The 26774-nt window shown below is 37.0% G+C and overlaps 1 pseudogene; it reads left to right on the top strand.

The window, feature by feature from the left end:
- Nucleotides 1–26774, top strand: part of LOC112657895 (cysteine and glycine-rich protein 2-like) — a 121338-nt pseudogene that overhangs the window by 1759 nt on the left and 92805 nt on the right.

Genomic DNA, 26774 nt, shown 5'->3' with positions numbered 1-26774 from the left:
ATAATGCTTTTTAAATCTTTTAACCTATTTTTAAAATCTGAAGTACTGATGCTATTAAAAATTTAAATCTAATTGTCATAAGACTACTTTACCTAGCTGGGATTTCATATGTTCTTAATATATGATCAGAATGCACAAGACAATTAATTCCTTTTTTTAAAATTTGGAATTGCCTTTCATTTGTTGCTATAATCAGACTCTAACAGGGTTTCTCAACTTTAATGTGCATATAAATTACCTGGAGATCTTGTTAAAATGCAGATTCGGTTTCAATAGGATTGAAGCTAAACTGAGTCTAAGAGTCTGAATTTCCAACAATTTCCCAGGTGATGCTGATGCCGTTGATATGAAGGTAAGACCTTCAATGGCAAGACCCTGGACTTCACTTTTACTATTGCAACCCCAACCTTGTTCAGCTGAGAGCTTTCCTATTAGTAAGTGAAGTCAGGCCTGGAGACAATGAAAGAAACAGATGAGAAATTATAATAGTTTTTAAACAAACATCTCATCACCTAAAGAAATTGAATTTTTTCCCAAACAGTGGTTTTCTTGCAGGCAAGTTGTTAGATCTGCAGGGATGTAAATAGGTTATTCTTTATACAGCATAAGCTTATCTTAAACACTTTGTAATATTTTTGATTAACATGTAGCAAGAAATAGGCCTCTGAAAGTTAAGAACCACAAAACAATAAAGAAAGTAAACCCTTTTGTTGAAAAGCTCCAATTCCCATGTTAACATCTCATTCACAGCCTAATCGTAACCCAATTAAGAAAATTAAGATAAGTAGAAACAGCTGGAACAGAAGGCACTCAGAGTGAAGTGTACCCTCCACACTCATTATTTGATGGAGATCATTACCCAACTCTACACACAGTGCATGATATTTGATATGATTGGACTAATTTATATCTGAAAAGAATAAGAGCACCTATGTAAAGAAATGAATTGACCTATTAGCTCTGATTCTTTAAACACTCCATTATTTGATGTTTCAAGTGGAGCCATGTGATAAGCCTCAGTAATGTCAATCTGCTTTCTATGTCCCTCTATGGCTTTCCTCTTTTTCCTTTTGGTCATGGCATTATATTCATCCTATGAGGCACTGGTAACAGCATTGAAAGTTCCAGTGTTCCAATGTGGTAAGTGTTAAAGACAGAATGAAAGCTTGGTTTAAATTTTACTTTGCTAATTGCACAAAATTAATCTTGCTATTCAAGGAACTCTTACATTGAGGAAAATCCCACATTGTTACATCACGTTGTTTAAGAAGACAAGCTATGTATGTATCACAAAGGGACATTTTTTTCCCTTTCTTTTTATTTTATCTATAAGAGGTGATGGATATTAGCTAAGCCTATTGTGGTAGTCATTTCACAATTCATGTAAATCAAGCCATCATACTGTATACCTTAAACTTATACAGTGATACATGTCAATTATTTCTCAATAAAACTAGAGGAAAAAAAGACCACAAGTTATACTGCTAAAATTAGTGACTTAAACTCTCTAAGCCTTACTTTTCTCATGTGCAAATAATAGGTAGTAACAGTGCATATATCACAGGGCTGTTGAGAAGACCAAATTAAAATTCAGGTAAAACCCTTGGATTATACCTGGTCTATCCAACTACTCAGTAAATACTAGCTATCTTTATGTATTGGGACACAGCACTTGGATTATTATGATTCATGATCTCTCTTCAAGATCAGCTCCTAGACAAGTTAAATACATGGTAATTTATAGAATGTCCAGTGTGTCTATTTATGGATATCTTATCATTCCAGCATACCCATCTACAATTCTGCTGTGGAGTTCATGAAAACAACTAAAATAAATGACAGGAAAAAATAATACTTTGATATGTACATCAGCAATATGAATATAAGCTAAAATATTAATGAAGACATAGTTTCAAATTATCTTGGTGTGTTTCCATTTTAAATAAAAACTCAAAGATATTGCATTTTCTTATCTGAAATAATGTTTAGTTGTTATCTATGGCTTCTGCATTTTGAGTGGTAAAGTAAGCAAACATAATAATGCAATATATTACATGATATCTAAGGACTACGAACTCCCATTCCCCTCTACACACACACACTCTGTACTATACCTCCAAATATGTATTTATGGGAAATATAGCCATCTAGATAGTGTCCTGGGAAAATTCTGATAAATTTGAACTTTGTCTACACAATACTAAAATGACTCTTCAATTTGATCAAGACCGAAAAATAACTCATCAATTTCATGATAGGTAGGGTTGCTTCATGCAATTAGCCCGTGGTTCACTAAGCTCACCGATCAATTCAGTGAACTCAGGCACTGAGTCTGATTTACACTGAAATGATTTATATCAAGCACTATTCTGATTTACACTAAAATAATGATCTTGTTGGTTGCTTAGCCATATTAGGGTTGGAGAGACTTCTCAGATTCTATAAGAAAAGGAGCTACTAGCTCTATTTTGTATTACCAGGAAAAAAAAAAAGGAACAAAAAAAGATTTGCTCTCTGGTACATATGTAATGCATTATATCCACAGGATAAATGGGCTAAATTTCTATTTCTGATATAGCAATCTCTGATTCAGAAGAATAAAAATAATATATTCATGACTGTGACTAGATTTGCATTAACATAGCTAAAGGTAAAATTTTACCCCTTGTGTTTATGCTTCTTGACAATCTGGTACTTAATTTTGGGGGAATTTCTATTTCCAATATCCCTAGGCAATATGCATATATAGAAATGTTCAGCTACTTAAAACTGACATGGAAGCAATTCTACATATCTTTTATGACTAACGGAAATACAAAAAAAAAAAAACAACACTTTCTAACTAGCTAAGCTTGACAAGCTTAGATTTATATTTCACAAGCCTGATTATTTATAGCCCATTTATTTCCATACTAACTATAGAACAACAAAATAGTCAATGAAATTTGACAATTATTTTGAAGATTTGTAACCAAATTAGTTTGCATTTTGTTTGAATTGTTTTTTCCCAGTAGTTATTATTTTTTAAGAATCTAAAGAAAAATAATTGAATATGCGTAGTATTAAGAAATAAATAATGGTTCTTAAAGAACAAGAATAATTTCAACTAACAGTAAATTTAATAATAACTGGTGCTTTTTAAAGGACCAGCATTCAGCAATTAAATACACAAATTAATCAGTATTGAGATAATATACGATTATTGGGAAAAAATGAAAATATAAAGACTCCATGAAATAATTGTCCATACATCCAACCTTGTAAAGGCTTTCCTGGGCTCCCTGACTCCCCTAGGGCTCCCTCTGGTTTGCCTTCCTAGATCCCACCAGCAATGTGTGGTCCTAACTCCAATTCAATTGCTCACCTGGGGAGCTAGAAACAAGAATGGGGGCTGTGGGAACACTGTGAACCATGCGGAAGAGATTCAAGGTGCTGGCAGAAGCTTCCACTGCTGGTGCTCTCTATGCATGGGTTGCAGGACAAATTTAGATGGTATGGCAGCAATGATGCATGATGAAGAGATCTACTTGCAAAACTTGGTATGGAAGGAAGGATAGGCTGGAAGGCTACCATTGCAGCCAGGGCACTGGCACTTTCGTCATGGGCAGTGGGGAAAGGATGGGCAGCAAACCCGAATGTGTTCAACCACATATGGCTACCAGAGACCCAAACACTTTGAAATTTTCTCAGAAATACAGAGGCACTGGGACACCTGGGTGGCTCAGTGGCTGAACGTGTGCCTTCCACTCAGGGCTTGATCTTGGAGTCCCCAGATTATGGGGCGCCCTGCAAAGGAGCCTGCTTCTCTCTCTGCCTGTGTCTGTACTTCTCTCTCTGTATCTCTCATGAATAAATAAAATATTCTTTTAAAAAGAAAAGGAAATACAGAGGTTCTGGGAAGTGTTCCACATGTGGGGATTCTGTAATGCTGCTGAGGAGGTAATTGGAGCTGGAAAAACTTAGCACAAAAAATCGTTTCCTATGTGCCAAGTGTGGGAGGGATTTTGAATCAACAATTGTATAAGAAAGAAATTGAAATCTATTGTAAAGGATGCCATGCAAAGAACTTTGTGCCCAAGGGATTGGCTATGACTATAGAGTATGAGTCCTTGTTTACACTCAGTAAAGGTATAAACCCGGAACTGAGATCACATGTTGAGATCATCTAAATTCTATGAGCACATAGGTATTATTACCCTTTCTGTCCATGGATAGGCTGATTGACAAGCAGCAGGAAGAGAGTACTGTATGTATCCTTTTGCTTTATTCGTCAGTATTTTCAAGAGCCATTTCTTTTACATTTTATTTTTGAAATTTATTATTTATTAACTTATTTATTAGAGAAAGAGAGAGAGAGTGGGGAAAGGGGAAAGGGGCAGGGAAAGGGGCACAAGCAGGCAAAGGGGCAGACGGAGAGCAGGGAAAGGGGCAGACGGAGAGAAAAGAACAGATTTCACACTGAGCAGGAAACCCAACATGGGGCTCAGTCTCAGGACCCTGAGATCATGACTTGAGCTGAAGGCAGAAGCTTAGCCCACCAAGCCACCCAGGAGCTCTCTTTTACATTTTGAATAGAAGTTCGAATTGAAATAAAAAGAATCCCTATGTAATATTTACTATTCAAATATAATATTTTAAAAACATTTAAATTAATATTAAAGAAATATGTTATAATATAACTTCTATTCCATTTAAATTTTCAACCTTATTTGCAATATCTTGTTTTGTAATTGGGGCAATATCCTAAGTTTCACTAAAACTCAGCATCTGTAAGTTTCATTTGGCTTAATTTTCTGGTACATCTTTTTAAATACTTATGGGCTATAAAGACATAAAAAAAAAACCTACAGATTTCTGAGAGGCCAAAAGTTGGATTTGAGGAGTCCTTACAGATCATAATTATTATGGGCTACAGAAAGGAGTAGGGAGGGTAACACAAGATTGCTAGGAAGTACATGCTTTCTAGTAAAAGTACACTTTGATTCTTCCTAATATATACTTGATATGTCCTTCATACCATATTTCATTGAAAACTTCACCAATTCTGTTCATTGTCTTCAATATGTGGTTAAAAACCTATATTTGGATATTTCCTTGATTTTATCAAGCCCAAGTTCCTAATTTTGTGATTTTTTTCCCCCCAAAGATGAACTTTGAAATCTGTTTGTCCCCTTGCCTATGACAACCTTCTTTGTTTAGAATACTCCTCCCTTTCCTTTCTTCCAATTAATTCCTATTCCTTCTTTTAGTTTCAGTTTTGATTTCACTTCGCCTAAGTCAGGAGGGCTATGTTATATTGCAGTAACAAATAATCCCCAATCCTCGTGGCTAACAACATCAAATGTTTGTTTTTCACCCAAGTTGTCCGTTTGATGTAGGCTGGCAGGAGATTCTATTAATTCCAGCTCCTTAAGGTTGGCAGAAGCCCTATCTCTTCCTTTCAGGATTGAGGTATGGCAGTTAATGAGGAAGGAAATGCAATATGGCATGCACTGGCTGCTTAGGCTTCCATTCCAAAGATGACACATTATTTCTGCCCACATTTCATAAACTGAGCCAGTCACCTGAATACACCCTTTTTAAACAGGAATATTAAGAGTACAATATAACAGTGTGCCCAACAGAAGTACCAGACATTCGTGACCATCACTTTGTCATCAAGGGAATAAAAACTGCATCATATTTATAGTCATAAACCCTGGCTATGCAGCGTTTAAATTCCACGTGTATATCCTGAGTGCCTATTCTAACAATTTCTAAGTTATTTATTACTAATAAGCATAACATATCATCCTTGCTCTTGAGAACAGGAAATCAACCTTCAACCATAAACTAATTACCATTCCATCTCTAACTTGCAATACTAGAACATGCTTAAAAAATCAATAGGCCTTTGAGGTGATTTTTTTCTTTCTTTTTTAAACTTTGAGGAAAGACATTTCAGCAAACAACTAGCTTGCATAATCAAGGGTGGGACAGCATTAAAAATTAGTGGTAAGGGGGCATCTGGGTGGCTCAGTGGTTGAGTCTGCCTTTGGCTCAGGTCATGATCCCCGGGTCCTGGGATCAAGTCCCATATTGGGCTCCTGCAGGGAACCTGCTTCTCTCTTGTCTCTGCCTCTCTCTCTCCCTGTGTCTCTCATGAATAAATAAATAAAATCTAAAAAATAGTAATAATAAGTGCTAAGGAGCTCCTGGGCAGCTCAGTCAGTTAAACAGCCAACTCTTGTTTTTGGCTTAGGTCATGATCTGAGTCCTGGGATTGAGCTCTGTATAGTACTTCACCCAGTGGAGAGTCTGCTTGTAATTCTCTCTCCCTCTGCCCCTCCCTCACCTCTCTCTCTCAAAATAAATAAATAAATCTTTAAAAAATAATAAAAATAAGTAGTAAAAGTGAGACAGGATGAGGAAAGATCTATTGCCTTGCTAATTAGCTTCCCATTTTCTAAGGCAGTGGTATATTCAGACAAATGGTAAACCTTGTCATAACATTGAGGAGGAACCTAAATTTTCAAACTAGAACATCTAAAGCATAAATGAGGTCCCAGAAAGAATTACCATTTTGTTTTTAACTATGGCAGAGCAAAAAACTGAGTGTGTTTCCCCCATAAGAGGGAAACACACTCTCTTCTCCGCCCAAATATAGGAGACTGTGAAGGTGTTAATGACAGACCTGAGTATGCACCAAAAGAAGTGTAACATCTGCACATGGGCAAAGAGTCCCAAAGGCTGACTGACAATTCTCCTTTAGCAGATAGCTCTTGAAAGGGAAAAATGAGTTTCCGTTATCACCTGTCACCACTTCTCTAATGAACACAGCCTGGATCTGACTGGCAATCCCTTACCTACCACTCACCCCTGCCTCTGAGCTGTACCCAAATACGGTTATAGAATAGTGCTAGGGAGAACATCTGTTTTTTATGCTGGAGCCATATGTGTGCTCAGCATATAAATCCTTTCTTCCTGGGTCATATGATCACATGATTTTCTTGTACTTCTATGCATCATTTTTCAATTAGTTTTATGTTTTATTATTTTTTATTAGTTTCACTAAAGCTGATAGTGTCTGTAAGTTTTTACCTAGCTTAATCTTCCTGCTCCTTTACACATATGAGAAATGCTCTCAGGTTAATGGAGCTACATGGACATGTGGTAAAATCAGTTTGCAGAAACATAAATGACAAGACTTAAGAAAGTAAATTCACATTTTCATTTGTGTAACAAGGAAGAGGGTCCTTGTTTAATAGAATTTAAAATAAAATTCAAAAATTATAAATTAATCAAATTAAGATACTATATTCTTATTTATTGCAATTCCCCTAGCATTTTGAGCACTGTGGGATTCTTAGTAAATATTGTCTCATGAGAATGATGATCATCATTCAGTGATTGATGATAATAAAGTCTAAATAATTTTGTAGAGCTATAGCCAATTCAGATTTATTATACTGCCTAACACTTCTGAGGAACTCGAGACTAGGCATTAGGACAAAATTATGTGGTGCAGAAATATTTCTCACCCTGATCCACCTTCAACATTTGTAGACACTTACTTTGTAATGCCTTCTTACTTTGTAATGCCTTTCAAGCATTGTGAGCCATGATGCTATTCATTTACAAACAAAACAAAAACCTTAGGATATATCTCTCTCCTCTATGCATTTATAAGTTCATTTCCCCCATTGTCTTTTATTTATATGGGTTATTTTAAAAATAGGGTTATTTTAAAAATCATAGTAGTGCAGGAAAATTGACCTTAAAATTTTTTACTTTTTTTGGTCTTCATCATAGGGTTTAGCTAACAATAGTCTTGTTTTTTCAGAATAATAATACTTATATAACAATAAAAGACCATCCCTATAAAAGTAAAAAAAAGAGAGTAGTTAAATACAAATGCTATAATTTTGAAGTGTTGTGCTCTGGTTTGAAAAATACTCCCTTTTCTTATGATATTTGTAGAAGTAAAACCCAAGATGATAGTGTTTCCCTGAATTTTGGTAGATGTGCAAATCTGATCAAATAGAAATATAAGTATGTTTTATTTGCTGGCACAGGTCCATATTACTTAGACAGAGTTAGCATTTACCTTTGTATTTCTTTTTTAAAAAATAAGATTTTATTTGTTTACTTAGAGAGAGAGAGAGCACACAAGCAGAGGGAGCAGCAGAGGTAGAGGGAGAAGCAGGATCCCCACTGAGCAAAGAACCTGATATGGGGCTCAATCTCAGGACTCTAAGATCATGTCCTGAACCAAAGGCAGATGCTTCACCTACTGAGCCACCCAGATGATCCTACCTGTGTATTTCTATTTAAAAAATAAGAAAAGGAAAATTACTGTTTTTCCCATTCACAATTAAATATTAAGTACATATAAATATCTACAATACTATGGGAACTATATAGCACACTATGGATAAAGTAGTAAATACCTTAGCATCATGCAGAAGACATAAAAAGAAGGAAATAACAGCTACCACAGAGAGAGATGAGTGCCATAAGAGAGAAGTAGAGATAATCAGTTATTGGGGCTAGCTCTGGGATGGTGTATCGTAAGGCTTGTCAGAGAAAGTAATTTTGAAGTAGATCTACAGATTGAAAAGTAGTTTAATAGAGAGTTGGAGATGGACAGCAGATGCCTGATGGGTATGTATGTATGGGTGTGTGTGTTTCCTTTCTGTGTGTGTGTGTGTGTGTGTGTGTGTTGTAGTGTGGTATAGTGTGGTGTAGTTGCAGACAGAGCAATATAAGTGGCTGAACAGATAGAGGAAAGGACCCAGTTTTGAAAGTCTTATAAGCTCTATTAAGAAATGAAAATTTTATCTAAGAGTAGAACTGGGTCTATAATTTGCAAAATGAGGATATCAGGGTCTTCATTCAAAGAATAATAATTTCAGGGGCACATGGGTGACTCAGTTGGTTAAATGACCAAGTCTTGGTTTTGGCTCAGGTCATAATCTCAAGGTCCTGGGATTAAGCCCCACGTGTATTCCACACTCAGTTGGGAGTCTCCTGGAGATTCTCTGTCTCTCTGTCTCTCTTCTCCTCCTCTCTCTAAAATAGAAATAAAAAAGAGAGATATACTAAAAATAGAAACTAGAAAGCCCTTGGTATTCCTAAAAGAATTTGATGGTAATATATTTGAGACAAGTTACAAGAAACTATGTACAGTATAGAGAATAAGGCTATGGGGGATCCCTGGGTGGCTCAGCAGTTTAGTGCCTGCCTTCAGCCCAGGGCTTGATCCTGGAGTCCCAGGATTGAGTCCCAGGATCGAGTCCCGGGATCTAGTCCCGGATCGAGTCCTGCATCGGGCTCCTGCCGTGGGGCCTGCTTCTCCCTCTGCCTGTGTCTCTGCCTCTGTGTGTGTGTGTCTCTCATGAATAGATAAATAAAATCTTTTAAAGAGAGAGAGAGAGAGAGAGAATAAGGCTATGAATAGAACCCAAAAATAAACTAACATGAAAATTATATGCAAAAAAAAAAAATCCTGAAACACAGAAGAAAGAAAGAAAGACAAACAGACATAGGTGGAAAACTAGAAAGGTAGATTCTACAGAAGCCTATAAAAATGTTTTTCAAGAAGGAATGTGTTGTCAATGGCATAAATGTTTCCAAAAGGTCAAGTAAGGCAGAAACTGAAAAGGAGCTTGTGATAAAAAATCACAGTGGCCTTGATGGAATTGGTTTCTTTTTTTTTTTTTTAATAAATTTATTTTTTATTGGTGTTCAATTTACCAACATACAGAATAACACCCAGTGCTCATCCCGTCAAGTGCCCCCCTCAGGGCCCGTCACCCATTCACCCCCACCTCCCACCCTCCTACCCTTCCACCACCCCTAGTTCGTTTCCCAGAGTTAGCAGTCTTTACGTTCTGTCTCCCTTTCTGATATTTCTTCTCCCTTCCCTTATATTCCCTTTCACTATTATTTATATTCCCCAAATGAATGAGAACATATAATGTTTGTCCTTCTCCGACTGACTTACTTCACTCAGCATAATACCCTCCAGTTCCATCCACGTTGAAGCAAATGGTGGGTATTTGTCGTTTCTAATGGCTGAGTAATATTCCATTGTATACATAAACCACATCTTCTTTATCCACTCATATTTCGATGGACACCGAGGCTCCTTCCACAGTTTGGCTATTGTGGACATTGCTGCTAGAAACATCGGGGTGCAGGTGTCCTGGCGTTTCATTGGATCTGAATCTTTGGGGTAAATCCCCAACAGTGCAATTGCTGGGTCATGGGGCAGGTCTATTTTTAACTCTCTGAGGAACCTCCACACAGTTTTCCAGAGTGGCTGCACCAGTTCACATTCCCACAAACAGCGTAAGAGGGTTCCCTTTTCACCGCATCCTCTCCAACACTTGTGGTTTCCTGCCTTGTTAATTTTCCCCATTCTCACTGGTGTGAGGTGGTATCTCATTGTGGTTTTGATTTGTATTTCCCTGATGGCAAGTGATGCAGAGCATTTTCTCATGTGCATGTTGGCCATGTCTATGTCTTCCTCTGTGAGATGTCTCTTCATGTCTTTTGCCCATTTCATGATTGGATTGTTTGTTTCTTTGGTGTTGAGTTGAATAAGTTCTTTATAGATTTTGGAAACTAGCCCTTTATCTGATACGTCATTTGCAAATATCTTCTCCCATTCTGTAGGTTGTCTTTGAGTTTTGTTGACTGTATCCTTTGCTGTGCAAAAGCTTCTTATCTTGATGAAGTCCCAATAGTTCATTTTTGCTTTTGTTTCTTTTGCCTTCGTGGATGTATCTTGCAAGAAGTTACTGTGGCCAAGTTCAAAAAGCGTGTTGCCTGTGTTCTCCTCTAGGATTTTGATGGAATCTTGTCTCACATTTAGATCTTTCATCCCTTTTGAGTTTATCTTTGTGTATGGTGCAAGAGAGTGGTCTAGTTTCATTCTTCTGCATGTGGATGTCCAATTTTCCCAGCACCATTTATTGAAGAGACTGTCTTTCTTCCAATGGATAGTCTTTCCTCCTTTATCGAATATTAGTTGACCATAAAGTTCAGGGTCCACTTCTGGGTTCTCTATTCTGTTCCACTGATCTATGTGTCTGTTTTCGTGCCAGTACCACACTGTCTTGATGACCACAGCTTTGTAGTACAACCTGAAATCTGGCATTGTGATGCCCCCAGATATGGTTTTCTTTTTTAAAATTCCCCTGGCTATTCGGGGTCTTTTCTGATTCCACACAAATCTTAAAATAATTTGTTCTAACTCTCTGAAGAAAGTCCATGATATTTTGATAAGGATTGCATTAAACGTGTAAATTGCCCTGGGTAACATTGATATTTTCACAATATTAATTCTGCCAATCCATGAGCATGGAATATTTTTTCATCTCTTTGTGTCTTCCTCAATTTCTTTCAGAAGTGTTCTATAGTTTTTAGGGTATAGATCCTTTACCTCTTTGGTTAGGTTTATTCCTAGGTATCTTATGCTTTTGGGTGCAGTCTATTCTGTAGAAAGTTCCATGTGCACTTGAGAAGAATTGTATTCAGTTGAGGTTGGATGTAAAGTTCTGTAGATATCTGTGAAATCCATCTGGTCCAGTGTATCATTTAAAGCTCTCATTTCTTTGGAGATATTGTGCTTAGAAGACCTATCGAGTATAGAAAGAGCTAGATTGAAGTCACCAAGTATAAGTGTATTATTATCTAAGTATTTCTTCACTTTGGTTAATAATTGATTTATATATTTGGCAGCTCCCACATTCGGAGCATATATATTGAGGATTGTTAAGTCCTCTTATTGAATAGATCCTTTAAGTATGATATAGTGTCCCTCTTCATCTCTCACTACAGTCTTCGGGGTAAATTTTAGTTTGTCTGATATAAGGATGGCTACCCCTGCTTTATTTTGAGGACCATTTGAATGGTAAATGGTTCTCCAACCTTTTATTTTCAGGTTGTAGGTGTCCTTCTGTCTAAAATGAGTCTCTTGTAGACAGCAAACGGATGGGTCCTGCTTTTTTATCCAGTCTGAAACCCTGTGCCTTTTGATGGGGTCATTAAGCCCGTTCACGTTCAGAGTTACTATTGACAGATATGAGTTTAGTGTCATCATGATATCTATTCAGTCCTTGTTTTTGTGGACTGTTCCACTGAACTTCTTCTTAAAGGGGAATTTTAAGAGTCCCTCTTAAAATTTCTTGCAGAGCTGGTTTGGGGGTCACATATTCTTTCAGTTCCTGCCTGTCTTGGAAGCTCTTTATCTCTCCTTCCATTTTGAATGAGAGCCTTGCTGGATAAAGTATTCTTGATTGCATGTTCTTCTCATTTAGGACCCTGAATATATTCTGCCAACCCTTTCTGGCCTGCCAGGTGTCTGTGGAGAGGTCTGCTGTTACCCTAATATTCCTCCCCATAAAAGTCAGGGATTTCTTGTCTCTTGCTGCTTTAAGGATCTTCTTTTTATCTTTGGAATTTGCAAGCTTCACTATTAAATGTCGAGGTGTTGAACGGTTTTTATTGATTTTAGGGGGGGGATCTCTCTATTTCCTGGATCTGAATGCCTGTTTCCCTTCCCAGATTAGGAAAGTTTTCAGCTAGGATTTGTTCAAATACATATTCTGGCCCTCTGTCCCTTTCGGCGCCCTCGGGAACCCCAATTAAACGTAGGTTTTTCTTCCTCAGGCTGTCGTTTATTTCCCTTAATCTGTCTTCATGGTCTTTTAATTGTCTGTCTCTTTTTTCCTCAGTTTCCCTCTTTGCCATCAACTTGTCTTCTATGTCACTCACTCGTTCTTCCACTTGGTTAACCCTCGTCGTTAGGACTTCTAGTTTGGATTGCATCTCATTCAATTGATTTTTAATTTCTGCCTGATTAGCTCTAAATTCTGCACTCATGAAGTCTCTTGAGTCCTTTATGCTTTTTTCTAGAGCCACCAGTAGCTGTATAATAGTGCTTCTGAATTGGCTTTCTGACATTGAATTGTAATCCAGATTTTGTAACTCTGTGGGAGAGAGGACTGTTTCTGATTCTTTCTTTTGAGGTGAGGTTTTCCTTCTAGTCATTTTGCTCAGTGCAGAGTGGCCAAAAGCAAGTTGTATTGGGAAAAGGAGAAAAAGAGAGAGAAAGAAGGAAAGAAAAGAAAAAAAGAAAAAAGAAAAAAGGAAGGAAAAAGGAAAAAAGAAGAAGAAGAGAAAGAAAAAGAAAGAAAGGGGGAAAAAGGGTGGGGGAAGCAATCAGAAATCAAAAAGAAAAAAAAAAAAAAACCACAGGGGAGTATCTTCTGATTCTGTGTACTTTAAGTCTCTTGACTTCCCCTGGACCTTGTCCGTCTAGCTGGTCTTCTGGGGGAGGGGCCTGTTGTGCTGATTTTCAGGTGTTAGCACTTGGGGGAGCTGCTCTGCCCCTGCCTGGTGCAGGGCTCAGTGGGGGTTGTTTACACCGTGAGGCCCCAGGAGGAACCACCGCAATGGCGGGGCCAGCTCTGGAGCCCTGGAGTCAGCCCCGCAGTAGCTCCAGAGCTCTCCGTCTGCAGGGCCTGGAGGCTCCGGGGCGGGGCCGCTGATCTGCTCAGCTCGGGCAGGAGCGTCCTCGCTGTCCTGGGCCCTCCCGGCCTCTGCCTGTCCCGGGGGAGGCCGGATCCCGGGCTGTGTCCCGGCGCCCTGTGCCCGGGGCCTGCGCTGTTGGATTCGCGCTCCCGCCCCGCAGCCCCCTCCGCGGAGCCGCCCCCGAGCCACCGAGCTGCTCCCGCCCCGCAGCCCCCTCCGCACGGAGCCTCTTCCTCTGCCCGAGCCCGCCCGAGCCCCCCCGAGCTGCTCCCGCCCCGCAGCCCCCTCCGCGGAGCCGCCGCCCGAGCCCCCGGAGCTGCTCCGGGTCCCGCCGTGCGCGCTGCAGCCCTTAGGGAGCTCGGCGCACTCTCCTGGGCGCGCAGTTGCTCTGTTACTGTCCCGGGGAACCCGAGGGCATCCCCGCCCTCCTGGGTCCTGCTCCAACTCCCCACGAGCCCCTTTCCGCCCGGGAAGATGGTGCAGCTCCTGCGTCTCCGGGACGGGGCTCTCCTGTCCTGGGGACACTCGCCCCGGCCTCAGCCTGGCTCCTCGCGGGCCCCTCCCCCTTGGAGGCCTTTTGTTTCTTTATTTCTTTTTCCCCGTCTTCCTACCTGGATAGAAGCGCGAACTCTTCTCACTGTAGCGTTTCAGCTGTTCTCTCTTTAAATCTCAGGCCGAATTCGTAGATTTTCAGGATGATTTGAAAGTTATCTAGGTAATTTGGTGGGGACAGGTGACTTGGGGACCCTACTCTTCTGCCATCTTGCCCCTCCTCCGATCTGGAATTGGTTTCTAACAATGTGTGTGTATGTGTATGTAGGGTGATAAAAAAACAAAACAAAACAAAACAAAACAAAAACTAAGTAGATAACTCCAAGAGATTGTTTCTGAAGAGGTTAGAAATTAAGTGATCACATAGCAGGGCTAAGAGGAAAGACTAGAAATGAGCATTGGGCAGTATGATAGGGAAGGATGGCAGACGGAATGATGGTTCTCTGAAGATGCTTATATCTCTAAGCCTCAAAACTGTGAACATATTTCCTTAAGTAGCACAAGTGGCTTTGCAGATGTGATTAAGGATGAAAGCAGAGATTGAAATCATATGCTTCCTAACTGGAGGCCACAAGCAAAGAAATCCAGGCAGCCTCTAGAATTCAGAAAAGGTAAAGAAGCAGATTCTCCCATAAATCTTTCATGAGGAACAGAGCTCTGCTGACATCTTGAGTTTAGTCCTCTAGGACCAATCTCAGATCTCTGAGCTCCAGAACTGTGAAATAATAAATGTGTAGGTTTCTAAACCACTAAGTTTGTGGTCATTTTTTACAGTAGCAATAAGAAAATAATGCAGAAGCTATCATTAGGGAGAAAAAAATGTAAAATATAGAAGAAGAGGGAAATCAATAGTGAGACAGCCCTGAGAGAAGCAGGAGGAGATGAAATCTGAAGCCAGAGGAGTTGAGCCTGGACAGAAGGAACCAAAGGATGAGGGTACAGAAAAGCCCAGGCTTTACATAGGCTAGAAGTAGAGAGAAAGTGGTCATATGGGAGGTCTGAGAAGAGAAAAGGGGTTTGAAGTAATTGAAAATTAGATTAGAAAGATGCCCTGGAAATTTAGAGAATTTCTAGGAAGTGCTGAAGGCCTTTGTAGACTTAGAAGTCTACCCATATAGATCAGCAGACACAGCCAAGTAGAACTATGTATTTTGTTTATAAGTGTTCATAAGTTCAGATTCAGGAAAGTCAGATGTTGGATTGATTTTTAGGTGAAGTATTAGAGCAAAGTAAATTATATCATTGGCAAGATAATGGCTACAAGGATGGCCATGTGTTCTAAATCTATTTGATCTTATCTTCTATTCTAAGAAGTTGAGACATTTACCCAAGGACATACAGCTAGTAGGAAAAGGCAATATTGCCCTCACAAACCCCTACTCATCCTGATATTAAAGTTCATATCTTAGTTACTTCATCATGTATCTGTCATTATGTAGCAAAATTAGTAGGGATGTATAAACTAGTGGTAGATAAAAGATTAAAGGAGAAGAAACAAACAGATCAGAATAGCCGCAAACTCATTTTTGTTCCTTCAAATAATCTTGAGTTGATTATTTTAACACCAGTTTATAAATATTCCCCAATTCATAAATATAACCACTGCTATCTACTTGGTTGCAGTGCTGCTCAGCATGCAGAATACTATGCATGGATTTCATTCATTAAAAAAGACTAATATTTTGAGAATATGTTTTACTTTGCTAGTAATGACTACATGCTGAAGAAACTTCCAAGGTTTTATTTAGATATATATATTTAACACAAAATTATAAAAGTGCGTTATCTGAATTTCCTTAAAATAGTTAATGTGTAGATTCAGGCTTAGAAAGAGCAAGAAGTATTCTTTCTGTTTGCTCAAGATGCCTATCTTTGAAGATCTATTTTACCATTATCTTGATCAATGAGTGGTTTTAGTGGGGGATGAACATAACTTTCAAGTCCCAGTGGTAAGCATATGCATGCATCTGACTTATCAGTTCTTCCTTCCATGGATGAGTACTTAGTCCAAAAAAGCAGCCTATGGCCCAAGCTGGGCTAATAAGAATCTTTGTTGGGATTTTCACTGAAGCTATCTGGAAAAACACATGCTTTTTATTTTTCTCTCTGGCATGCCAACCTCCAAGGAATATATGAATTGGCAGTTGCCTGGGGCAACTTGTTGCTTCACTTGAACAGCATCTATCTGAGAATGAAGTCAAACAGAGCGAGAAAGGGAGAAATAAAGAGTTCTCAACAACTGAATTCCTGAAGCCAACCATGCCTAAAGACAGTGTCATCTTTTGAGTCATTAGGTTTTTTTTTGTGTGTGCTAAGGATAGATTGAGCTGTGTTGTCATTTGTAACCAAAGTAACCATGACTGAAAAAAAAGAGAATAAATATATATATATATATATATTTTTTGCCTTTATTAAGATTAGTAAACTTAATGGAAAAAATCTATCAGTTTGCTTTCTGTTATGAAAGTCTTAATCATGCTACTCTTTCAACAATGGTTTCACATCAGAGATAATTTTTAAAGTTTCAAGTGCAGTGAAACTTCTCTAACAAGGAGAATCTTTGTCTATTCAAATTATAGTACAGGGGATGTTTCCAAGAGATTATGTTATAAAAGACTGAAAGTATGAACTTAGAAATATAAATTAAAGAAAGAGTAGGTGCAAAGTCATAATTAGAAATTCGAGGAAATATTGTTTTTTATTCACCAGGATGATGGCTCATTTGTCCATATAGCCACATAATCAAAAACATAATATATTGGGGGCACCTGGGTGGCTCAGCTGGTTGAGTGTTTGACTTCAGCTCAAGCCATGATTGCAGGGTCCTGGGATCAAGCCCCTCATCGGGCTCCCTGCTCAGTGGAGAGCCTGCTTCTCCCTCTACCTCTGCCACTATCCTGTTTGTGCATGAGCTCACTCTCTCTCTCTCTTTCATTAAACAAAAATTTAATAAAAAATGATATATTGGAAATAATGAATTTTGGAAATTTTAATCCTGTTTGTTATATGTGAAAATTTAAAGGACCACTTTCATACAGCTTATGAGAGTTTATATTTCTATATTTAAGCTCTTTCTTGCAGTCAGAGGAGTTGAGCCTGGACAGAAGGAACCAGAGGATGAAGGTACAGAAAAGCCCAGGCATTAAGTAGGCTAGAAGTAGAGGGAAAGTGGTCATATGGGAGGTCTGAGAAGAGAAGTGGGGTTTGAAGCAATTGAAGATTAGATTAGAAAGAAAAAATACTTGCAGGGTATTTTTCTCTATACATCTCTCTAACATCTATAAGGGAAGTTAACATTTAAGAGTGTACACCACAACTTGTGCAATATTTAAAATCTTTATAGAATATTAAAGGTAAAATGTTTACATATTTAACATCAAGTAACATGCAAGTTCATGTAATTCTTGCCTATTACAAAGAGAATTAATATTAATGCTAAATAGTTATGATTAAATTTCCCAATTAATAACCTTAGCAAATTTATTCTAAGAAAGAAGAATATCAACTGCAACATTTAGCTTTGTCAGAAAAACTTTCCAACCTCTGTGACCTAAAAATTCTTAGGGATTTTAAGAATTTTAAATGAGACAAATTCATTGGTTACTGATTTGTGGTTTAGCTGACTTCCATTTTCAATGATTATTTTTTGTCATTGAGAGATGTCAGTCTGAGAGTTTAGCAGAGTGCATTGCTATAAATAATGCAATACAAGACATGTTAATATGCAGTTAAACCAAGTGTAATATTGAATATATAGTCTATGTGATAAAGGTTACACTAATTAAGAAAACACACAAACACATGCATGCAAACATATATATTAAGAGTTAGTAGATAAGGGAATTAGATCATTTCCTGAAGGTTTTTTTTTAATCTGTATAATCTCCTTTGCACTTACTTATTGCAATGATTTTGGTTTGTGTCGATATTTACTACTGCTATTAACAATTTTCTAAAATACTTTTTCAATAATCTATTATATTTGATAATTGTCATCCATGAATGTTAAAAATTACTACAGTCTATTTTCATATTTCATTTTTAAATTTATATTTCATCATGCTTCAACTAGATGTATGCTATCTCCATTGGAGAGAGCAAACAAGTAATATTGATTATCAATTATAGTCTTTAATTATTTAGTATAACTTCCACTCAGTTATTTTCCTAGTCATTTCTAATCATTGAATAGGCTAAAATAAGATATTTCCCTATTTTTATAAATTAGTTTTAATAGTTCTTGTTTAACAAGGAAGACTGTATAAACTTAAGAGATCCTTCTGATCATCCAAACTGGTACCCCTAGCCCTATAAGACAGCATTTGTCTCAATGAATTTATCATTGTCTAAAATATGGTAAAGACTTAGATAAATACAGACTAATTTGAGGAGCATATCTTTAAAAAAGGTTTATTTATTTTATTTGAGCACAGGCAAGAGAGAGTGTGCAGGAGAGCAGGGGGAGGCACCAAAGGAGGTAGGGGGAACAGATCCCCTGCTGAGCCCAAAGCCTGGAGCAGGGCTCATCTCACAACCTTGAAATCATGACCTGAGCCAAAACCAAGACTTGGACATTTAACTGACTGAGCTATCCAGGCACCCCTTTGGAGACACATTTTAAAAATATCCATATATCTGAGCTGGTCATACATTAACTAGTCTCATTCACTGACTGAGAAAAGCCCAATGATATGCTAATTTTTACTAAAAACACAAATGTGCCAAGAATGCTGAAGTTAATGCTTTTTCTTTCTGCAGATTACTAACATGTAAAGTCAAAGTATAATTCAAAAATATTTTATAAAATGCACAATTATGTGAACTATGGCTCATCCTCTCACACTGAAGGCAAGTTATATCAAGCACTACATTAATCAAAAGTTTGGTTGGTGATCATGAAGGCAGAACAAGGTAATTAGTAGATATTAAGGAGTTTCTTCTAGCTAGCTAGCAACAAAAATTATCTTTTATTTTGGGAAGCCTTGATAAAGGAGCATGAATGTTGGATTCTGCATATTTAAAGTCCCTTCTCCATGACCAATCTCAGACTTTGCTATGCTTACTTCTACTCATAGACCATCCCAGTGTCCTTAGATGGCTTTCCTTAGTGTGACACTAAATGAGGTCTCTTTTATAACACTGGAGTGGTTACTTCATAGCACTTAGCAAAATCTTGATTTAAATAATTGCTTAGTCAATGTCTACTGTACTGTAAGCTTCAGGAAGTCAGAGCCTTTACCTGTTTTGATCATTATTTCATACACAATGCTTGATCCACAATAAGAATTTTATTAAGTATTTTTTTGCATGTTGCAAATGACAACAAGCTTCAGTCTCTAACCTGGCCTTGCGCTGTGGTATAAATGAATCCTTTCCCTCCCCCAATCATATGTTGAAATCCTAACATTCAACATTATGATATGAGGAGGCAGGGCCTTTGAAAGGTAGTGATCGTTAAGTCATGAGGATGGAGTCCCATGAATGATACTAGTGTCCTTATAAAGGAGACTCTATACAATCTCTGTAAGAAGGCACTGGGCATGAACCAGGAAGAAGGCCTTCACCATGCTAGTACCTTGATCTTGGACTTACAACTTTCAGAACTGTGAAGAATAAATTTCTACTGTTCATAAGCTACCCACTCTGTGGTATTTTGTTATAGCAGTCCAAATGGACTAAAACAGTTTGATATATGCTTGATTAAATTTTGATTTATTAAATTAAATTTGTCTTCCCAAATATCAGTCTCTTAAGAATACCATGATTTGAATTCTGGGACCTTTTATATATGTTATCTAATTGTTTACTCTCATATGTGGCTAAATTTACTGAATGTGAATTTTCTAGTAAACCATTGGGACAATCATATATTTTGACAACCATATATTCTTGGGTGTCCACTCTGTTAATCCAACATACCTTCCTCTGAAGCACCTAAATTCTAGGACAGAGAACATTTTGAGTGTACACATTTAATAACAGTTCCATTTTTTAATTGTTTAAATGTAATGAGTTGTTGCAATATATTTTTAGTCGACTAATTATGAATGTCAAAACATCTAGTGAATTCACATGGGAATATATATATATATATATATATATATATATATATATATATGTCTTTCTAGACAAATAAGACTTTGTTTTTCTGTTTGGAAGTCTAAAAGCTCAAGTCCATGTATCTCCTTCAGTTAGAGTTTTCAAAAATAAATGAATAAATAAGCATACAAACCAACTGACCAACCAGGAAGTGATGTTTCAGGCAATGTAGTTATTTGAATATCCATACCTCATAAAGCTGTGAAAAACTCCTAATGTAATGACAATTCAGTTTGTGGTGTATTTCAATTCTATGTTTCTAAGTGAGTTGGCTATGTAACAGAGACTGATTTTTCATTAAATTAACTCATTCTGAGGTTTATCTAGACTCCAAATGTATGAAAGCTCTCAGATATACAATACTTCGTATAGTAAATGTTCAAATTTCCCCAAAGTGATTTTTATCACAGAAATCATTTTAGTATTCCATTGGGAACACATCTCCAATACAATAATGGCTAAACTCAAATCAAAACATATATATTTATTGTTACATGTTTCTAAGAATGGAGAAAGTAAAATTAAAAAGTCAAGGTTAATTATTAAAATATAGAAAGGAAAATAGAAATTGGTAGATATTCATATAGTACTATGGACTTTCATTTTCATAGGATTTGGTCTGTACAATACCAGAAATGCCATAGTCCTATGAGAATATTTAATAACTGGAGATAAACAGATACTGACACATAGGAAACTAAAGGCACTGACTAGCGCATAAAGGACCAGATAAATACTAACGTCTATCAAGAACTATAAAGGATCTGAATTTCTAACCCTCTCATAAGCAAACAATTTAGCCTGCTATCATCGTATAGATGCTGGTAGGAGGCACACAACTACTAGGCCAGAGACAGAGCAGGGTTGATTACTCAGAATAATAGCAGTACATCACTTTAATAGGTCAGACTGAGAAAGACAAATACCATATGACTTCACTCGTGTGGAATCCAGAAAACAGAGATGAATAAACAAACAAAAACCAGAACATACCTATATATACAGACAGCAAACTGAAGGCTGCTAGAGGAAGGGGTAGAGGATGGGCAAGATGGGTGACGGGGAGAGGGAGATACAGGCCCCCAGTTATGGAATGTAAAAGTCACAGGAATAAAACACACAGCTTAGGGACAATATTCAGTGATAGCATAATAGCTTTGTATTGTGACAGATGACAGCTGCTCTTATGGAGGGCATAACATAATGTATAGGGAAGTTGAACCACTATGTTGGACACCTAAAACTCATGTAACACTGTGTGTCAAGTATAATAAAAATTTTTAGGGGATCCCTGGGTGGCTCAGCGGTTTAGCGCCTGCCTTTGGCCCAGGGCGCGATCCTGGAGTCCCGGGATCGAGTCCCACATCGGTCTCCTGGCATGGAGCCTGCTTCTCCCTCCTCCTGTGTCTCTGCCTCTCTCTCTTTCTATGTCTATCATAAATAAATAAATCTTAAAAAAATTAAAAAAAATTTTTTTAAAGTATTTTTAATATGTTATTTAGCATCAGTTCCCAAACCCCAGTTCTCACATGGCAATGTAAAGATGGCCTAAGAAAACAGCACAAGCAATGTATTTGATTACAAAAGAGGGCAACCTCAATTTTTAGAATGGGTAGAAAGCATGCCCAACTTTTGCTTCAGAGAAAGACACTATCTTTATTTCCCAAGATTTTTTGCTATATAGACATCCTTGAAAAGTGAGTCTGAACAAAAGAGTAGTAAGTGTCTTGCTAATAAAACATGCAGAAATATGAGAGAGCCACAAAGAATTGTTTCTCAACAATGGGTTCTTTAAATAAATTGAACAAGGATCATCACTGGGCATCTTAACAATCATTTTGGATTCTGAAATAAGCAATAAACCTGCACTTAAACTTTTGGATGGTGAAGTGTGACCATTCTGAATCATATCTACCCATTTCTGGAGCTCCGTTTTAACCTGACCATTGTCTTAACAATAACTCTCTATTCATTCTCTAGAATGATATTTTTGTTTAAAAAACCAAAAACAGCAGAATTTAGAGGTTTTTAGACACCAAGAAAGGAATGTCTATAATGAGTAAAAGGAAATTGATGGATTTAGAGTTAAAAGCACAGTAGCATCTCTGTAATGTATTTACCTAATTCTAAAAGAATACAGAATGCCCATGAATGGAATTATCCCTATCCCCATCACATGTGCTATGTAGCCATTTAATCAAGGGATACAGGTTGTAATGTATAATGAACATGCTATGTTTGAGATGCCTATTAGATATACAACTAAGGACATATAATAAAGTATTGGGTTAACCATCTGAACATATAAATTAAGTAATCACATAATAAATATTTTTACTCAGCCATTAGGAGAATACCCACCATTTGCTTCGACGTGGATGGAACTGTAGGATATTATGCTGAGTGAAGTAAGTCAATTGGAGAAGGACAATCATCATATGGCTTCACTCATACGGGGAATATAAGAAATAGTGAAAGGGATTATAAGGGAAAAGAGGGGGAATGAATGGGAAGAATTAGAGAAGGTGACAAAACATGAGAGACTCTTAACTCTAGGAAATGAACAAAGGGTAGTAGAAGGGGAGACAGGCGGGGTGGGGGGAATGGGGTAACTGGGTGATGGGCACTTGATGGGATGAGACTGGGTGTTATACTATATGTTGGCAAATTGAACTTCAATTTTAAAAAATTAAAAATAAAAATAAATAAACATTTTTACAGCTATGGTATTAGATGCAATCATTCAGGGTGGAGAATAAATAAAAAAGAGAAGAAAAGAAAAATACTCTAATCTGAACTCTGGGGAATGCCCATGTTTAAAATTTTAAAATGGTCTCTCCAAGAAAGATGGCCTTGATAGAAAGAAAAGGGAAAGAAGAGAGGAAAGGGATGTGTGATTTCAAGGAATCCAAGAGAACCATCCCAGAAAGAAGGGGAGGTTGATGAGATTTCAAATAAGATGAGGCTAAATATCGATAAGTGAAGAACATGATGGTTTTTTATTACCTTAGTACAGTCTGGGTAGTTGTGGAACCAAAGCCAATTTACTGGTTCACAAGTAAATAGAAAGTGGTAAAGTCAGACACAAATTAGAGAAGATGCTTTGGATATTTTTTTCTATAAAGAGGAATTGAAAATGGCCCATCATTAGTGAAGTTATGTCATCAAGAAGAAATTTGTTTGTTTGTTTGTTTGTTTGTTGGACAGTAGAATTATAATTCATTTAGTTGGAGACAATCACTTAATGGTAATAATCCAGTAAAGCAGGATAATTTGGTGATTCAGAAGAAAATGATGAATATAGGGAATAAGCTAAATTTTTAAATAAAGTCAAATATATATTATTTAGAACCAAGGAAAAGATATTACTGATAGGAGTAAGAGAAAAGAAAGATGAAGGATACAAATGGTGTTGGATTATAGATGTATTGGTAGGGAAAATAGTTCCTCTTCTGTGTTAGATTCTATTTCCTCAATAAATTTGAAGTGAAATCATTATCTGAAAGTAAAAGGTGGTAGGGAAGGGAAATGGTGAGACTTGAAAAATTGTAAAGGAAAAGATGCCAACAGAAAAATAGTAGATTTCCTTGGCAGTGTTATTTGTGTTTGCCATTGTGAATTAATAGTGAAACTGCTCTCCCCCCACAGCGGGTTTGGTGCTATGTGCAGAGATGACTTTGCACTGATGGATGATAGAATCTGAGTGGACCAGAGACTCTTGAATGTTTCCAATGAGGATATTTTAATAATACATCAATATGTACAAATTGAGTGAACATGGAAGTTGCAGGAAGGAAGGTACTGATGAATGGAGAAAATGAAAACAGTAGAATAAATAAGTTGGATCAGTAAATAAGAAGTGGTTGTACGAAAGTTGAAAGGCTTAAAATAAAGCTTTTGAAAGTAGAACACACCCTGTCTACCTTCTAGATCTGAGGGATGCAGGCAAAACATTATCATGGACAGTTACATTTTAGATAAGATCAGGAGGTGAGCAAAAGTTTTAGGGATTTAGGGATTGTTAATTAAGTGATTCAGGGCTTCCAAGGACACAGTGTTTTAATTCTGACCCTCACAAAGGGGAATGAAAGATGAGATCCAATTAGAAGATGCCCAAGATGGTAAGAAAATCAGAGTTCAGGTGACAATGCATAAAATGGGGTGTGTTGTTTCTGGAAATTACAAATATTTCCCACAATAAGTAGTAGTAAATAGTGGGATTTGAAATGGTTGTGTCATTGGGCAAAGTGAGCTATTACTTCAAACGTCTTGTTATAGGTTCCTGGAATCATTAGTCTGTTTTATAGCTAGAAATAGTATAACACTGTTGAGGAGGAATGGATAGTTTCCCCTAGTTCCTAAGCTAAAGTGTCTCCCCTAGATCTTTAAAACAATACAATCAGAAATAAAATAGACATAGCTTCAAATCCTAGCTATGTAACTTAATTCTGGGAGGATCACACAATGTTAAGCCAAGAATATTTCATTTGTTAAGAAAAAAAATAAAGAGAAATATTGGGAACAAAGGTAATTACTCTCATATTGGTAGAGTGATGTAAATGTTAAAGACTAAGTGAAATGAAGTATATAGGAAAGTATCTACAGAATGTCTGAACATTATTTTCTTTTCCTGCATTTCTTCTTATCAGACCTGTTTTACCCGTACCTCTCTCCCTTATCCCACTGCCACCAGCCTACTATAATGATAACTTTAATAGTGGACTTTAATAGATAACTTTAATAATTTAATTTTTGATAACTTGGCTCATAGTTAAGTTTCCTAAATATTTATCTATTGAATTACAAAAATATGTAACTATGAATATGTTAAATCTTCAGATCCAATAATTGCAACTTTTGTACCAAGAAGCTACCAGTATCATTTTTATTATTTAGAAAGATGTGAAAGATGTTTCTTTAACATTTTGGATAGACAACTGTTGGCACTTTAGGTCCTCCCTTTTTAATTTAATGTACAGAGCTAGTACAATTTCTACTATATATCACAAATATGTAGATGATATTGTTTTTCTGCTTTGTAAATTCTTATCAGCTCCCTTGATTAATGTTTACTGAACTCCCACAAAGAACATGACATTGAATTTAATAATTTCTTCAAAGCTGATGCATCAGCACTGTGGGTTGCAAGGATGACTTAAAACAGGAGTACTCTACAAAGGTGGAAAAAAAAGCTTTCAGATTATTCATTCTTCTTCCCAGTGCTTTTGTCTTTATGGTCCTGGCAATCAGGCATTGTCTTTGCTTTGCTCACTTTATAAAATGCTCTCTTAGTACTGCTAGTCTTATTCTTGCTATTTAACTTTTTTTGTTGTTGTTGTTGTTGATGCCTTTATATAGAAATCATAAATGGATTACACTCCCAGAAAGAAGAAGGTTAATTGTATTCTTATTTTAAAAAACTGATAATAATAAAATTTTGTAAAATTTGGAATTGCAGCACCTGGGTGGCTCAGTTGGTTAATTGTTAATTGTCTGACTTCTGCTAAGGTCCTCATCTCAGGATTCTAAGATCCGAGTCCTGTATGGGCTCTCTGCTCCTTGGGGAGTCTGCTTGTTCCTCTCCATCTGCCCCTCCTCCTCTCATGCATGTGTGTGTGGATGTGAGTGTGGGTGTGTGCTCTCAAATAAATACATAAAATCTAAAAACAAATTGGAATTAACTCCTTTCTAACTCCTTTCCTGAAAATCAAATGGGAAATTCCTTTAAGTTAGATCATAAAATATAATTAGCACATGCCCTCCTTTTCATGTTTTACACAAATTTAATCATTCTTTTTTGTTGCTAGATAATTAACATACATTTGAATTCATATATGCTTTAAAAAACAAATTTTGATATATCTGCAAACTTTCTTTGCTAATATGATATGAAATTTCTCTGTTTAAATTTTAATGATATAAACCCACAGTGCTAAAACTCCTATGCTCTTTGCCTGATGTTTCTTATTGATGTGGTCTGAAGATGCATATTTTAATTTAAAGCACTACCAACAGGAAAATGGCACTTCTTGTTTTCTAATACAGGGTAAGTCAAGAAAAATAAAACTGATAGGAAGGCCTGGGTGGCTTAGAGGTTGAGCGTCTGCCTTTGGCTCAGGGTGTGATCCTGGGGTTCCAGGATCAAGTCCCACATCGGGTTCCCTGCATGGAGCCTGCTTCTCCCTCTGCCTGTGCCTCTGCCTCTCTCTCTGTGTTTCTCATGAATAAATAAATAAAATATTTATTAAAAAAAGAAAAAACTGAGAATTATAAAAATTAAGTACTTGGAAATACTCAAGTCCAGGAAGATCCTGTCCACATGCTGGTTTTCTAAGTAGTGATTATATTAACAAATGGCTTTGCTCCCAGTCACATTGAAATCTTCATGTGGGGGTAAGGGTTTTAACTACATACAAATGGGTTTCATTCATTTGGAACCTTGAAAACAAAAGCAATAATAACTTATTTAACCCTGTTTAGTAATCAGATGGTGTTTATTTTGTTTGTTTTGCTTATTTGTTTCTTTTCTTTTCAATACAGTTTTCCTTTGGTCTTTTGCTTTGCCTGACGAATCAAACAGTATTTACTTCTTTGATTTGATT

This window comes from Canis lupus, chromosome 8, assembly GCF_003254725.2.
Source record: "Canis lupus dingo isolate Sandy chromosome 8, ASM325472v2, whole genome shotgun sequence".
In the NCBI taxonomy this organism is placed as follows: domain Eukaryota; kingdom Metazoa; phylum Chordata; class Mammalia; order Carnivora; family Canidae; genus Canis; species Canis lupus.
The sequence above is the reverse complement of the archived record's forward strand: the minus strand, read 5'-3'. Positions and strand labels throughout refer to the sequence as shown.